The sequence below is a fragment of the Pongo abelii genome, chromosome 13 (genome assembly GCF_028885655.2).
Source record: "Pongo abelii isolate AG06213 chromosome 13, NHGRI_mPonAbe1-v2.0_pri, whole genome shotgun sequence".
Lineage (NCBI taxonomy): Eukaryota > Metazoa > Chordata > Mammalia > Primates > Hominidae > Pongo > Pongo abelii.
The window spans coordinates 94191489-94208596 of NC_071998.2; the positions used below are offsets into that span (position 1 = coordinate 94191489).

A 17108-nucleotide genomic window follows, 5' to 3' on the forward strand; every position below is an offset into this window, starting at 1 on the left:
AACTAATTTCTTTCCATTTCACAGTCATCACATATTGATTTTAAATAATGTAATTTGGAATGTAATTTCACCTCACAATGATAAATTTATTTTATTAACATGTCTACCAATATGCCTAGCTCCAACTGAAACTCCATGATTGTAGTATTGTTATTTTATTAGGTTGGAATCCAATTCAAATAAAGCAGGACTGATAATCTGTGCTCTTAATGTAAACAAAAAAATTGAAACTTGAACTTTACCTAAATTTACAAATGGAAACCATGACACTGAGTTATAGTCTAATGTTAAGAAATAAGTTGATTTATAGACCCATGAAATGATGACCAATTACATATAAATGTATTGGTTCTTATGTTTACATACTTATATTAAAACAATTTATTGATTATCTCTTGTGTGTCAGGTAAAATATTGGTAGCTGGAAATAAAAATATAAGTACAATATTTTCATTGCTTTAAATGCTTTTCAGAAATTTTGTATTAAAATAGTCCCATATAATTAGAAAATGAGGGCATGTACTCTCCAGAAGCCTTAGAGAAAGATTCATAATTAAGCACATATTTATGTTGATCAGAAAAAATATGTAGATTAACATTTCTGAAGTGAAGGTGTAAATTTCAGGCAGAAGAAACTTTCAGAAGTGGAAAAATTCAACCTGTGATTAGGGAAGAATTCTAGGCACTGTCTACGTAAGTTTTACAGAGAAATAAAGAAGAGCCAATAGGATTTGATGCACCAGAATTAGTTTTCTATCAAATAAAGCAAAATTTGTGCTGTGTATAATAGTATTTTGGGCTTTTTCCACTGTGTATTTTTGGAGAGTTGAAGGAAATGATTAAATCTGCAGGACTGATTGCAGAGACAAAACAGAAACAGGAAGATAAATCTGGAGGCTTTTATAATAATCTTAATAAAAATTATATTATTACAGATTCACAGAATAAGGATCTGAATAGGATCAAAGAACTTTCACAATTGAAATTTTAGAATCAATTGGGAAGAAGAATTTTCTGAAACTTGGTAATTTATATTAGGTTCGACTTTTCATCTTGTCCTATCAAACATGACTTTATAAAAAGATACATTTCAACTTTAGTTATTATATAATATTATGATGGGAAGTTTTCCTATCTCAATAATTATTTTCACTTTTTAATTTTAAAGAGTTAAAATACTTTTAATAGCTAAATATTTCAATTGTCTCTCTAAATTCCCATCTAGTTGGGAATTCAGAAAATTAGAAACTAAATTTCCCAGATTCCCTTGCAAATAGTACTCTAGATATTTTTTTACATGGATCAACTCTTTTGAGATTTAGAAAAAAATTAGGTAAAGGCAATCTTCCTGTATTTTGGCTATTATCATTGGTTACAAAGGTTGTGGTAATGCGCTCTTGTGTTTCTTGGTGGCCAGAAATGGTAATAACATATTTGTATGTCAGAAGAGATCCAATGGTGGCTACGGAATTAGGGGTGTCCCTAAGTTTTAGACTTTGTTTGTTCTGGGAGTCCTGTGAAAAACCTAGAGTTTAATTTGGTTTCATAATTATTCCATTGATTTTTAAATAATTCTTTGTATGTTTTTAAATTTATTTTTGTTTATAATATTTATAATGGCATCTGTTTCCAGCAATAAACAATCAGATTCGTGTTAGCAAAGAAGATAACAAAGTTTTAACTCAACATTCTTGTAAAGTTCACAATAGTCTACACCTCAAAACTAGTTTGAAGTGGAATTTTAAAACATTTCATTGGTATATAAATAACATTGTCACATTCACTATTTTAACATATACAGTATATATTAGTATACTGTATATTCACAAGATTGTACAAATCATCACCAGAATATAAAAATTCAAGAATATTTTCATAATTTCACAAGAAATTCTGTACTGATAAGCACAATTTTTAATTTCCCCCTTTCCTCATCCCCTGGTGACGACTAATCTACTTTCTGCCTGTGTGAATTTACCTATTCTGAAGATCTCCTATAAATTGAATCAAACTATATGTGGCCTTTTTTGTCTGTCTTTTTTTCATGTTTAGCATATTCAGTATTTTACTGCTTTTTATGTCTAAAAATATTACGAATATACAATATTCTACTTGTCTACTCAACAGATAATAAATATTTTGGTTATTTTCACGTTTACGCTATTATAGATAATGCTGCAATGAACATGCTTTCTGAGGACATATGTTTCCAATTATCTAAATATATACCTACATGTGAATCACTGGATTATATGATACCTTTAACTTTAAAGAGCTGCCAAACCGTTTTCCACAGTAGCTGTACCATTTTAAATTTCCACCATCAATTTCTTTGCATTCTTATCAACACTTGTTCTTATGCACCTGTATATGGAAACGTTGAAGTAGACATGAAATTTACAACACAATGTTTGATATAGATAGGTGGATATCTGATTAAAATGAAGGCTGATGAACAAAAGGTAATGAAATAAAAAAGAAGTCAAAGTTTTATATTTGAAATTGTGCTCAAATAAAGTTTATTAGTTTAATTTCCAAGAGATTAAGAATGTGTGTTTAAATGTAATAATACACATGCAGAGCTATATGTGTATCCACATACTTCAAGCCAAATTGATTTTTGGTGAATTTTTCTCTTTATAAAATACACAGAAATAGGAAGAAAAGCACTGAAAATTGTGGACTCCTAGTAATAATCCATTAAGCAATTAGCATTACATTACATTTGCCTGTCAGTTTGGTGAGCATATTTTTCACCACCAAAGATAATATAAAACAAAATTTTAATTTATAATTAGAAATTATAAAATCTATCCAATGATCTAGAATATATTTACATAAGATATGAAGATTTTCTTTCAACGATAATGACATAGGAGAAAAAATCAGTTATACATTTCCATATTTATTAAATATCTTCCTATTATAAAAATTTCAGTTTCTGCTTTAAAAATATTAAATTCCTCATAATAGCATAACCCAGAGGCAAACATTGTCGTTATTTTAACTAATATTTCTAAGAACAAGGACTTTGGATTCTAAGAGAGTTAAATCCTGGCTTTGGCCCTTTAAAGCTATGATAAATGTTTCAGATGATGGATATCCCAATTACTCTGATTTGATCATTACACATGATACACACATATGAAAATATCACATGTATGCCTTAAATATGTGCAACTACTATGTATTCTTAAAGAGTAAACATTAAGAAAAGTTATGATTTGTGGATGTTAATTTACATTATTTTGATTTAATATCCACTTGGTAAATAGAAGATTTTATTTATACATTAATAGGATTATATGGAAAAATAGAATATTAGTTATAAGGGGCTTTAAAACAATAAATTTCAAATATCAGTTTCACAATGTTTCATGGCAATTCTTACTGACTACACATTAATCTAGATTTTTTTTTATTTATGTAATGTTGTATATCACATTACAACAAAGTTGTTCTTTACTTAATATTTTATCATACGTATTGTCTCAGAAAATTAAAAACTTTCTTAAACATTATTTGTTGGCTGGCTAATATTCTGTATTTGGAAAATAATTTGCGTAAGTATATAAATGCCTTTTTAAAATATATGTATGTGCTTTCAATTTACAGCTTATAAAGTTATTTCATAGTAAATATTTCTCAATTACTTTTCTTCCTATTTCTGTGTGTTTTATAAAGAGACGAATTCACCAAAAGTAGATTTGGCTTGAAGTATATGGATATGCATAAAGCTCTGCATATGTATTATGACATTTAAACATACATTCTTAATCTCTTGAAAATTAAACTAATAAATTTTATTTTAGCATAGTTTTAAATTTACAATAAAAACAAGAGCAGATAGTACAGAAATTGCCATATAACCTCCCAAGCTGGTATACATTTGTCCTATTACTAACATCTTTCACTGGTGTGGTGCATTTGATACAATTAAAACACCAATATTTACATATCAATAGTAACTACAGTTTATAATTTACATTAAGCTCTACTCTTTCTCTTGTACATTCTACGTGTTTTGACAAATGAAAAATGTCATTTATTATTATTATGGTATAATGCAGAACAGTTGCAGTGCCATAAAAATCACTTGTGCTTCACCTATGTATTCCTCTCGACAGCCACCCTGCCCCCTAACACACATGCATACCAAACCCAAGCAACCATTGATCTTTTTACTCTATTGTTGTGCCTTTTCCAGAATGTTGTATCTTTCACATAGGAGTCATATAGGATTATATAGTATGTAGCCATTTCAGACTAGCTTCTTGGTCTTAGAAATATGCATTTAAGGTCCCTTTATATTTTTTGTTGCTTGACAGTACATTTTGTTGCTTGATACAAATTTATGGAGGTACCAAAGGTAAAACCCTTGAAAATGTGAGGGTTTCCCTAGGAAGATTTTTTTGGCTGGGGACCCACACGTGTAATCTCAGCACTTAGGGAGCCTGAGAAGCAAGGATCACTTGAACTCAGGAATTCAAGACCAGCCTGGGCAACCGGGCAAGACCATGTCTCTACAAAAAAAAATTAAAATATTAGCTGGGCACTGTGGTGCATGCCTATACCCAGCTACTTGGGAGGCTGAAGTGGGAGGATAACGAGATCAGGTGGTCAAGGCTGCAGTGAGCCTTGGTCATGCCTTGGTCTTGCTCTTTCACCTATGCCACCCAGCCTTGGGTTAAAGAGCAAGACCTTGTCCCAATTTTAAAAGGAAAGAAACTTTAAATAACTATATTTGAATCATTTGCATAGTCATGAATATTTTAACAGTCTATTTTTAACATTTTTATTATTGATTTGTACAATTAGAATCAGAATAAGCAAAAAAAAAAAAAAAACTCAAAAAGCAACAAAAAATCTACATAGATAGCTTGGGTTGTATACACATTCCAGCCTCACTCTGCCCTGAGATAGTGAAACTGTATTTTAAAAACATTCATATAAATTAATCAGTGGATAGCTTTCCTTCATACATTTTAGTGTAAATTTTACAATTGATTGATGAATATTATCTAATTATGCCTTTGTATTAAATGAATTGAATCAGCCAGAGTAAAATACCAAGGTTATTCATTAAAGCATAAGTGCAAACTGTAACATTAATAATAATGATACTAAAATAATAAAAATAGTGCTAATAATAATAATTTTTTAAGAATTTGTTACAAGATATTTCTACTTTCCGCACATTGCTTCGAGTATTGAATATCATAATGAACTAGCTTTTATTACCCATATTTTATATGGAAAGAAAATGATACATACAGACATTAAATACAATAACTTGTTCATAACACAGCTAGTATATTGCAGAGGTAGGATTTGAAACAGTGACTGATTCCAAAGACTGTTATTCTATATTGCCTTATGTATGTTTGCAATTTCCCCTGTGGCAGTTCTCTAAAAACTTCTTAAATCACTCTTTTGAGAACAGGTGGAAAGTAAACTGAGTTTTTCACAACTTGTAAATTAACTGTCATAATATTAAATTATACATATTTTAAATGAACAAAATGAATGTAGGATGTTACCCAGTAGCTACTAAATATTGCCAACATTCTCTAAAATGGAACTTAAAAGAGAAATGTGATTCAAGCAGGTTAACCTTGATCCCAAGTTATTTTAAATCTTTGGCTTTTTAAAATATACTTAAAGTTATTTATAAAGTTACAGTGGGTGTGCACCTATAACGGAAGGGGTCCGATATTGCACAACTGAAATTTCATTTATTAATACAAATTGGGATTTAGCATCCCAAATTAACTTAAATTGGGATTTAGCATCCCAAATTCGAAAATCTGAAATACAAAACGCTCCGAAATCTGAAACTTTTTTAATCCTAACATGACGCTCAAAGGAAATTTCAGATTTCACATTTTCAGATTTGGGATGCTCAACTGGGATAATGCAAACATTCCAAAATTTGAAAAAATCTGAAATCTGAAACACACTTTGAATCTCAAGCATTTTGGATAAGGGATACTCACTCTGCATGTAGTCCACTTATTCCTTTTGCCCAGACATGAATGCTTGTATTGCTTCACTGAAAAGAAAGAGAAAGAGCACATCCATCTTAGAAAAAGTGGCTACCTTGTCCGGGCGCGGTGGCTCACGCCTATAATCCCAGCACTTTGGGAGGCCTAGGCGGGCGGATCACGAGGTCAGGAGATCAAGACCATCCCGGCTAACACGGTGAAACCCCGTCTCTACTAAAAATACAAAAAATTAGCCGGGTGCAGTGGCGGGCGCCTGTAGTCCCAGCTACTCAGGAGGCTGAGGCAGGCGAATGGCGTGAACCCAGGAGGCGGAGCTTGCAGTGGGCCAAGATCATGCCACTGCACTCCAGCCTGGGCAAGAGTGTGAGACTCTGTCTCAGAAAAAAAAAAAAGAAAAGAAACAGTGGCTACCTTTTATGAATTAGCTGTGGATTTCTGCAACATGAAAGGTTATCTATTATGTACCTATAAATAATTTAAATCCCACTTTAAAAAGGAGAAAAATAATCATTGCAATTGGTTTTTATTTGTAGTATAGCAAACTGGAATCTGGGGAGCATTTAAAAATATCCTGGGGAAATATTATTGGTCACAAAATTAAAATGAATGTTTAAGAGTTTTAAATTCTCAACTATCAAATAAATGATGAATTCCTGTGATTGATAAATTAGAAACAGCTGCATAAGCAGATGATATGAGTGTGAATGTCAAAAGAAGCATCACAAAGATATAGATGTGATTACCTTTTCAATGAGCTACAAGGATGTAGGGAATATATGATAAGGGACAGTTGTGTTCAATAAACACCGTGGTTCTACTTGGTTTTGTATTTTTAAAGTGGTCTTTGATAAATTTGTAAACTTAATTTTACAGGTTTTTAAATGGATTTTTTAAAGATAAATAATGTGTGTATTACATTCATCTATCTCCTATAGGCTCTGAGATATAATAGTGGCTATGATTAAGAAATTCTTTCAGTGATTATGCTAAGGTCTTTGGTTACAGACAATGAAGAGCATGGGCTTTGGTATTTTATAGCTCATGATTCAAGTCCTAAGACTTAATTGTTAAGGCCTTAGTCAAGTTAATTAACTTCTTTTAACTAAAGTATTTCTTTCCTTAACAAATGGAGAATGGGGAATGGTAGGAATTAAACGGAATAAAATAATTTGTGCTATACAAATGTGGTGATGGTGGTTGTTATGAGCTACGTGAGCATAGAGATCTTGTCTGTTGGGCATTGAGTACTTAGTTCCTAGAATAGCACTTGACACATAGTGTTAACACGTTTTAAATTAGCTTTTCTAAATGCATGAATAAATATTGTTATTGTAATTAGTATCACACAGTCCAAGGAAATACTTTGATACAGAGAGTGGATTACACTTTCAAATCTACCCACCTAAGAAAAATCCTGAAATTGTTTTGTGCTTGCATTAAGAAACACGAGAGTCACTGATGATTTCTACAGAGTACAGATTATAGTTGAGCAATAGTGAGTAGGAAATGAATGAGAAATTTTACAAAATAAAAACTCAGTGTAAAACTACATTTCAAGCAATTTGACTGTAAAAGAAGATGGATACAAAACTAGCTAAATAAAATATACACCATTTTGTTATGATTGGAATTTTTTTTTCAAAATTTAGATTTGAAGGAACTAGCAAAGAAATAGATATCACGAATAAATAAAGTCTGTGATGAGATGAAAGCAAGCGAAAATACAGTTGGAGAATTAGATTATAACAAAAGGTGCACTATTTTTCTGGGTCATAGGAAAGAAAGAACCAATTATGAAAATTCAGGTATATTTGTATATTCAAAGATGAACAGGAAAGGGTTAACTTGGCAGGCTGAGGGTGCTTAAACCTTGAACATTCAAAACCAGGACTAGCCTTTGTCTGGCTCCTAGAAGATAACCTCTGAAACCTCGGAATATTCTGCTTGATAGGATTGTGTTTTTATGCTTGAGCCTTTGAAAAAGCTATACCAGTTTGACCAATTAAGTTAATTCTGTTAATGAAATTTGTGGTAAAAGGCCTATTTTTGCTGAGGTTGAAGGTGGGGCTGGAGAAGGGATGCAGCTGGAACCTGAGAGGCTGATGTTGGTAAAATGGGCACCAGGCACCAGCAGTACTGCATAAATGGATAGGTTTCATCTGGTGTAGATCCATCTGTTATTATCTGTTCTAAGGTTGCAAAATAAAGTTGTAATACACTTCTGCCCCTTAGGTAGGTGTATGCCATACTACTTTAAGACTAGATAACTAAATCCTGCTGGATCAGCCAAATCCTATACCCATCACTCAAAAACCATTCCTAAGCATATGCATAATTGATGATCCATTGGTGATATAGTCACTTTACAAGAAAAACAGCACTTCAATGATTTCAAAACAGAACCTTTTATTGCTCAGTATGATGTTAGCTATAGGTCTGTCATATGTGTCTTTTATTGCATTGAGTAAGTTCCTTTTTTTTTTTTTTTTTTTGAGATGGAGTCTTGCTCTGTCACCAGGCTGGAGTGCATTGGCACAATCTCGGCTCACTGCAACCTTTGCCTCCAAGGTTCAAGTGATTCTCCTGCCTCGGCCTTTTGAGTAGTTGGGATTACAGGCACACACCACCATGCCCAGCTAATTTTTGTATTTTTAGTAGAGATGAGGTTTCACTACGTTGTTCAAGCTGGTTTCGAAATTCTCACATCATTATCCACCCACCTCGGCTCTCGAAGTGCTGGGATTATAGAAATAAGCCACCCCGCCTGGCCTGTAAGTTCCTTTTATACCTAATTTGTCTAGGGTTTTGAGCGCAAAGTGATGATAAATTTTATTGAATGGTTTTTTCTGTGTCTATTGAGATGATCATAAGATTTTTGTCCTGCATTTTGTTAATGTGATGCATCATGTTTATTGATTTGCATATATTGAACCAACCTTGCATCACTGTGATGAATCCCACTTGATCATTGTGAATGAGCAAATTATCATCTGATTCACTATTGAATTCAGCTTGGTAGTATTTTGTTAAGGATTTTTACTTCTATTTTTATCACGGGTGTTGTGTCTTATGGTTTAGGATTATGGTTGAGTTTTTGTAAGGTTTTGGTAGCAGGGTAATACTGGCCTTACAGAATGAGTTTAGATGAATTCTCTCCATTTGAATATTTTAGAATAGTTTGAGACGACTTTGTATTAATTATTTAAATATTTGATAGATTTCGGTGGTGAATCCATCTGGTTCTAGGCTTTTCTTTGAAGAGAGAGTTTTATTACTAATTGAATTTCATTATTCATTATTAGTCTGCTCAGGTTTTTATTTCTTTATATTTCAATCTTGCTAAGTTGTATGTGTCCAGAAATTTATCAATTTCTTCTAGGTTTTCCAATTTGAGTGTATGTAGTTGTTCATAATAATCTTTAATGATGGTTTCTATGTCTGTAGCACCAGTTATAATGTCTTCTTTTTAATCTCTGATTTAATTTATTTGTCATCTCTCTTTGGCTTAGTTACTCTAGCTAAAAGTTTGTCAATTTTGTTTATCTTTTCAAAAAATATTTGTTTCATTGAATTTTTAGTTTCTATTTGATTTATTTCTGCTGCAATCTTTATTATTTCTTTTCTACTAACTTTGGGTTGAAATCATTCTCATTTTTCTAGTTGCTTATGCTATTATGCTAGGTTGTCTATTTGAGATATTTCTGCTTTTTTTCATGTAGGTGTTTATTACTATAAATTGTTCTTTTAAACCTACTTTTGCTGTATCTCATATATTTGTATATTTTGTAGTTTTATTTCTATTTTCTCATAATTTTGTAAAAATGTGTTTATTGACCTATTTGTTGTTCAAATACTTGTTGTTTAATTTCTATGTATTTGTACAGTTTCCAATATTCCTTCTGTTATTGATTTTTAGTTTTTATTCCATTATTGTCAGAAAAGATACTTAATATGATTTTGACTTTTTAAAATTGTTAAGACTTATTTTGTGGCTTAATATATGATCTGTCATGCAGAATGTCCCACAGATTGTTGAGAAGAATGTGTATTCTACAGCTGTTTGATGAAATGTTCTGAAAATGTCTGTTAGTTGCATTTAGTCTACAATGTGGTTTAACTGATGTTTCTCTGTTGATTTTCTGTCTCAATGATCTGTTCATTGCTGACAGTGAATTGTCAAAATCCACTATTATTATATTGCATTCAATCTTTCTTTATATTTTATATATATATATATATATATATATATATATATTTGCTTTATAAGTTTAGTTGTTCCTATGTTGAGTGCATAGATATTTACAATTGTTGTATCATCTGGCTGTATTGATCTTTTTATCACTATATAATGGCCTAATTTGTTCTTTTTACAGTTTTTGGCTCAACATTTATTCTATCTGATATAAGTATAGCTACTCCCGCTCTTTTTTGGTTTCCATTTGCATGGAATATCTTTTCCCATCTCTTCTCTATCAGTCTATGTGTATCCTTACATTAAAATTAATCTATTGTAGCTAGGATTTAGTGGAGTCATGTTGTTGTGTTTTTTTAATTCTTTAAGCCACGCTATGTCTTTTAATTGTATGACTTGATCAATTCATATTCAAGGTAATTATTTACAGACAAGTGCTTAACTACTGCCATTTTGTTGTTGTCTAGTTTTATAAATGCTTTTCTCCTTTCATTTTCTCTTTCAGTCTTCCTTTGTAGTTATGTGATTTTATCTAGTAGTATGTTTTTTTTTCTTTTTCTTTTTAGTGTATCATTTATAGGTTTTTGCTTTGTAGTTAATATGAGGCCTTTAATATCACACTTTACATTTTTTACATTGTCTATCTGATATGGTTTGGCTGTGTCCCCACCCAAATCTCAACTGGAATTTTCTCTCTCAGAATTCCCGTGTGTTGTGAGAGGGACCCAGGGGGAGGTAATTGAATCATGGGGCCAGTTTTTCCCATGCTATTCTTGTGATAGTGAATAAGACTCATGAAATCTGATGGGTTTATCTGGAGTTTCCGCTTTTGTTTCTTCCTCATTTTCTTTTGCCACTGCCATGTAATAAGTGCCTTTCAACACCTGCCAGGATTCTGAGGTCTCTCCAGCCATGTGGAACTGAAATTCCAATTAAAACTCTTTTTCTTCCCAGTCTCAGGTATGTCTTTATCAACAGTGTGAAAACAGACTAATACAGTAAATTTATACTGAGAGTGGGTGTTGCTGAAAGATACTCAAAAATGTGGAAGCGACTTTGGAACTAGGTAACAGGCAGAGATTGGAACAGTTTGGAGGGCTCAGAAGAAGAGAGAAAAATGTGGGAAAGTATGAAACTTCGTAGAGACTTGTTGAATGGCTTTGACAAAAATGCTGATAGTGATATGAACAATAAGGTCCAGGCTGAAGTGGTCTCAGATGGAGATGAGAAATTTGTTGGAAACTGGAGCAAAGGTGACTCTTGTTATGTTTTAGCAAAAAGACTGGTAGCATTTTGCTCCTGCCCTAGATATTTGATGAACTTTGAAGTTGACAGAGGTGATTTAGGGTATCTGGCGAAGAAATGTCTAAGCAGCAAAACATTCAAAAGGTGACTTGGGTGCTGTTAAAATCATTGCATTTTAAAAGGGAAACAGAGCACAAAAGTTCAGAAAATTTGCAGCCTGATGATGCAGTAGAAAAAAAAAATTTTTTTGAGGAGAAATTCAAGCCAGCTGGAAAAATTTGCATAAGTAGCAAGGGGCCCAATGTTTAATCCCCAAGACCATGGGGAAAGTTTCTCCAGGCCATGTCAGAGACCTTCATGGCAGCCTCTCCCATCACAGGCCTGGAGGCCCAGGAGGAAAAAGTGGTTTTCTGGGCCAGGCCCAGGGACTCTGTGCTGTGTGCAGCCTAGGGACTTGGTACCCTGTGTCTCAGCTGCTCCAGCCATGGCTGAAAGAGGCCAACGTAGAGCTTGGGATTTGGCTTTAGAGGGTGGAAGTCCCAAGCCTTGGCAGCTTCCACATGGTGTTGAGCCTGCAGGTGCACAGAAGTCAAGAATTTAGATTGGGCAACTTCCACCTAGATTTGAGAAGATGTATGGAAATGCCTAGATGCCCAGGCAGTTTGCTGCAGGGGCAGGGCCCTCATGGAGGACCTCTGCTAGGGCAGTGCAGAAGGAAAATATGATGTTGGAGCCCCCACCCAGAGTCTCTACTGGGGAACTGCCTACTGGAGCTATGCTGTGATAAGGGGGCCACCATCCTCCAGAACCCAAAATGGTAGATCCACTGACAGCTTGCACTGTGCACCTGAAAAAGCTGCAGATACTCAATGCCAGCCCTTGAAAGCAGCTGAGAGGGAGGCTGTACCCTGCAAAGCCACAGGGATAGAGCTGCTCAAGACCATGGGAACCCACCTCTTGCATCAGCATGACCTGGATGTGAGACATGGAGTTAAAGGAGACCATTTTGGACATTTTGGAGCCTTAAAATTTGACTGCACCACTGGATTTCAAACTTACATGAGCCCTGTAACCCCTTTGTTTTGCCCAATTTCTCCCATTTGGAATGGTTGTATTTACCCAATGTCTCTAACGCCATTATATCTAGGAAGTAACTAGCTTGCTTTTGATTTTACAGGCTTACAGGTGGAAAGGACTTGCCTTGTCTCAGATGAAACTTTGGACTGCGGACTTTTGGGTTAATGCTGATATGAGTTAAGACTGTGGGGAACTGTTGGGATGGTGTGATTGGTTTTGAAATTTGAGAACATGAGATGTGGAGGGGCCAGGTGTGGAATGATATGGTTTTGCTCTTCCAGACAAATGTCAACTTGAATTTTATCTCCCAGAATGCCCGTGTGTTGTGAGAGGGATGCAGGGGGAGGTAATTGAATCATGGAGGTCACCTTTTCCCGTGCTATTCTTGTGATAATGAATAAGTCTCATGAGATCTGATGGGTTTATCAGGGGTTTCCATTTTTACTTCTTCATTTTCTTTTGCCACACCATGTAAGAAGTGCATTTTGCCTCTCACCATAATTCTGAGGCCTCCCCAGCAATGTGGTACTGTAAGTCCAATTAAACCTCTTTTTCTTCCCAGTCTCAGGTATGTCTTTATCAGCAGCAGGAAAACAGACTAATACATTATCTCTGAACAAGTATTATAGTTGTTGTTATTAATAATTTGTCTTTTAGTGTTTATACTAAAGATATTTGTAGTTTAATACCATGATCACTATGCTAAAATAACAACATGTTAGTGTCTTTTTCTTTCAATTGGAAGAACTCTCATTAGCATTTCCTTGTAGGATGTTCTTCTAGCAATGAATTCCCTCAGCTTTTGTTTGGGAAAGTCTTCATTTCTCTTTCATTTCTGAAAGATAGCTTTGTTCTGTACAGTATTCTTGGTTGGCAGGCTTTTTTTTTTTTTTTTTTTCCAGCACTCTGAATATATCATCCTACTCACTCCTGGCTGGTAAGGTTTCTGCTGATAACTTTGCTGCCAGACATATTGAATCTCCCTTATATGCTGTTTCTTTTCTCTTGCTGCTTTCAGCATCTTCTCTTTGTCTTTGACCTTTGAGAGTTTATTCATAATATTCTTGGGATATTCTTATTTGAGTTGAATCTGATTGTGGACTGTTCACCTTCCTACAGTGAATATTTATATCTTTCAGTAGGTTTGGAAAATGATTCTGTTTTTATTTCTTCAAATGATCTTTCAATCTCTTCATCTTTCTTAATTTCCACTTTAACTCCTATAAATTAAATAATTTCTTTTTTGATGTTGTCACATAAATCTCATATGCTTTCTTAATTACTTTTCATTGTTTTTACTTGATTCTTCTTTGATTGTATAATTTCAAATAGCCCATCTTTGAGCTCACTGATTTTTTTCTTCTGTTTGGTTAATTATGTAGCTGAACGTTTCTATCACATCTTTCCTTTTATTCTTTATAGTTTTCACCTCCAAGATTTCTGTTTTCTCTCTGTTAAACCTCTCTTATAAATTTTTCAATTGATTCTTTGCATTTTTTAAAATTCATTGAGCTTCTTGAAAATAGCTATTTTAAACTATTTGTCTGAGAGATAAAATACCTCCATCATGTTAGGGTTGGTGTCTAGTGTCTCATTTTGTGCTTGGTGAGGTCATATTTCTCTGAATGTTCTTAATACTTTTGGACAAATGGCAAGTCCCATGCCTTGAGGGATAAGGTATATATTGCCATTTTCAAAGACTAGCTTTATTTGTGCCTGCTCTTCAGAGAGCCTTTCAGAGATTCTAAGCAGATTAATTGTTGTGTTCCCTAAGCCTACAACCACTGCAGTCATCTAAGCACAAGAGGGAGCTCTAAAATAAGGCTTGCCACAAATCACATAAGTCTTAACAGCTGATAAGACTTTCAGGATGGGATATACCTGGGGAAGACCCAGAGAGTGTTCTGGGGCTGTATGAGAAAGATGGCTAGACTTTTCAGCCCAGAAGACGTCCTGGTGTCATACAAATATGCTTTTGTGCAGGTTTCTGCACAAGTAGAATAAGTTCTAGACTGCAGCAAGATGAGCCAGGGTTGAGACAGCACCCCCCACTTTCCCCACCACCCAACCCAGTATCTGCTGTGGAATGAAAGCTGGAAAGTTCATTTCATTGGCTAAGATGACTGTGCATCTCCCAGCAGGTTCCTGTGCAGTTGGGGTAGTTACTCAAGGGCAGCAGGAAGGGCTGAAACTGAGACAAGCCCCCTAAGGATCTTTTGTGGGATGAAGGCTGGTGAACCTGTCTCATTGAAAAAGCGGGGTATCCCTTAGCAGGTCCCAGCACAGATGGGATAGTTTCCCAAATGCAGTGGAAGAGACTGGAGCTAAAACCAGTCCCCTCAGAATCTGCTGTAGGATGGACACAGAAGAGCTTGTCTTGTTGGCTCAGAGGTATATGCATCTCCCAGCAGGTTCCTGCATAGATAAGATAGTTCACCAACTGCTGTGGGAGAGGTCTGGGCTAAGACGAGGACCCCTTGGAATCTACTGTAGGACAGAAGCCGGATAGCCTGTCTCACTGTCTCAGAGGGGCACATGTCTCCTATCAGTTTTCTTCATAGAAGAAATACATCCCCAACTTTTAACTAAAACTGAAAAGGCTAGAGCTGAGTCGGGGCCCCTTTGGTATCTGCTGTGGGAGCTAGTCTCATTGGCTGAGATGGACATGTGTTTCTCAGGTTTCTGCACAGACAGGATAGGTCTGTGACTGCAGTAGGAGAGACCAGGGTTGAGGCTGGCACTCCTTGGGATTTGATGTCGGCTGGAAGCTGGAGGGCTTTCAAGGAGGTTCAGAGTCACAGGTTGGGAAATACGGTAAGTCTGCCTCTGAGTCCTTGCGCCAGGTGTATTGAGCTGGAACCTCAGCAGAAGGGAGCTGGAGGTAACACAGGGCAACTTTCAGGTTTGTTGCTAAAACCAATGCTACCAGGCTAAGGAACCTCTGCACTGAGGCATTAATGAGTGCAACTCCTCCTGGTCCCTTTGGTAGGCAGTTTTGGTTGCAGAGTCAAGGACAAATGCTGCTATAGCCATGTCTTTCGGGGAATGGGGCCATTTCCAGGCTTGAATCCAATGGCACAATCAGCAGATCTCCCACCTGGGTATTTGCACTCTCAAAACAAGTCTCCTTGGTCTTGGGTTCCACCAGGGTTTCACAACCTCCAGCCTGAATTCCAAGGCTCCCACAGAGAGACTATTGTTTGTGGATGGGTGCAAAATTCTTGTTGTTATGGGGAGATATAAGCGAGTTACCTCTTATTCTGCTGTCTTTGCTGCAGATATTCAATTTCTTATAGCTCGTTGTTCTATGATTCTCATTAAGAACCTTCCAATCTGTGATTTAGGGTACTTGTTCAATCTCCAGCTAACATTCATATTCCAGTCAGTAAGTAAGAGAAAAATGAAAAGGAAAGGAAGAGAGCAATATGATTTGCTTTAATGAAACTTTCTTTATGCTACATACAACACTTACCCTTTTTTTAAATAACCACAATTAAGAAACCTAGGAAATAAAATCATTATTCTAGGTAACATTGATGCCTTGGTAAAGGGAATAATATAACTGCAGAAGAAAAGCATAATTGAAATTACAGAACTGACAGATTCTCACAATGGTTTTATCTTCTTTGTTTAATGCAAGGTAGGTAGAAGTATCAGGGCTCCAAATTTATATATTTTTTCACTGAAATAGTTTTTAAACATTTACAGGTTTTCTTTTTTTTCTTTGTTTTTATTATACTTTAAGTTTTAGGGTACATATGCACAACGTGCAGGTTAGTTACATATGTATACATGTGCCATGTTGGTGTGCTGCACCCCGTAACTTGTCATTTAACATTAGGTATAGCCCCAAATGCTATCCCTCCCCCCTCCCCCAATCCCACAACAGGCCCAGGTGTGTGATGTTCCCCTTCCTGTGTCCATGTGTTCTCATTGTTCAATTAGAGAAAAAAGAATAAAAAGAAACAAACAAAGACTCCAAAAAATATGGGACTATGTGAAAAGACCAAATCTATGTCTGATTGGTATATCTGAAAGTGACGGGGAGAATGGAACCAAGTTGCAAAACACTCTGCAGGATATTATCCAGGAGAACTTCCCCAATCTAGCAAGGCAGGCCAACATTCAAATTCAGGAAATACAGAGAACGCCACAAAGATACACCTCGAGAAGAGCAACTCCAAAACACATAATTGTCAGATTCACCAAAGTTGAAATGAAGGAAAAAATGTTAAGGGCAGCCAGAGAGAAAGGTCAGGTTACCATCAAAGGGAAGCCCATCAGACTAACAGTGGATCTCTCAGCAGAAACTCTACAAGCCAGAAGAGAGTGGTGGCCAATATTCAACATTCTTAAAGAAAAGAATTTTCAACCCAGAATTTCATATCCAGCCAAACTAAGCTTCATAAGTGAAGGAGAAATAAAATACTTTACAGAAAAGCAAATGCTGAGAGATTTTGTCACCACCAGGCCTGCCCTAAAAGAGCACCTGAAGGAAGCACTAAACATGGAAAGGAACAACCAGTACCACCACTGCAAAAACATGCCAAATTGTAAAGAGCATTGAGGTTAGGAAGAAACTGCATCAA

General features: G+C 35.2%; 1 long non-coding RNA gene across 1 annotated transcript in view; it reads right to left on the minus strand.

The window, feature by feature from the left end:
• Positions 1-5996: 5996 nt before the first annotated feature.
• The window catches only part of LOC129047965 (uncharacterized), a 176717-nt gene continuing 165605 nt past the window's right edge, over positions 5997-17108 (minus strand). Inside the window, exon 8 of the long non-coding RNA XR_008509905.2 lies at positions 5997-6052. This is a non-coding gene — a long non-coding RNA (uncharacterized LOC129047965). The remainder of the gene's footprint in view (positions 6053-17108) is intronic.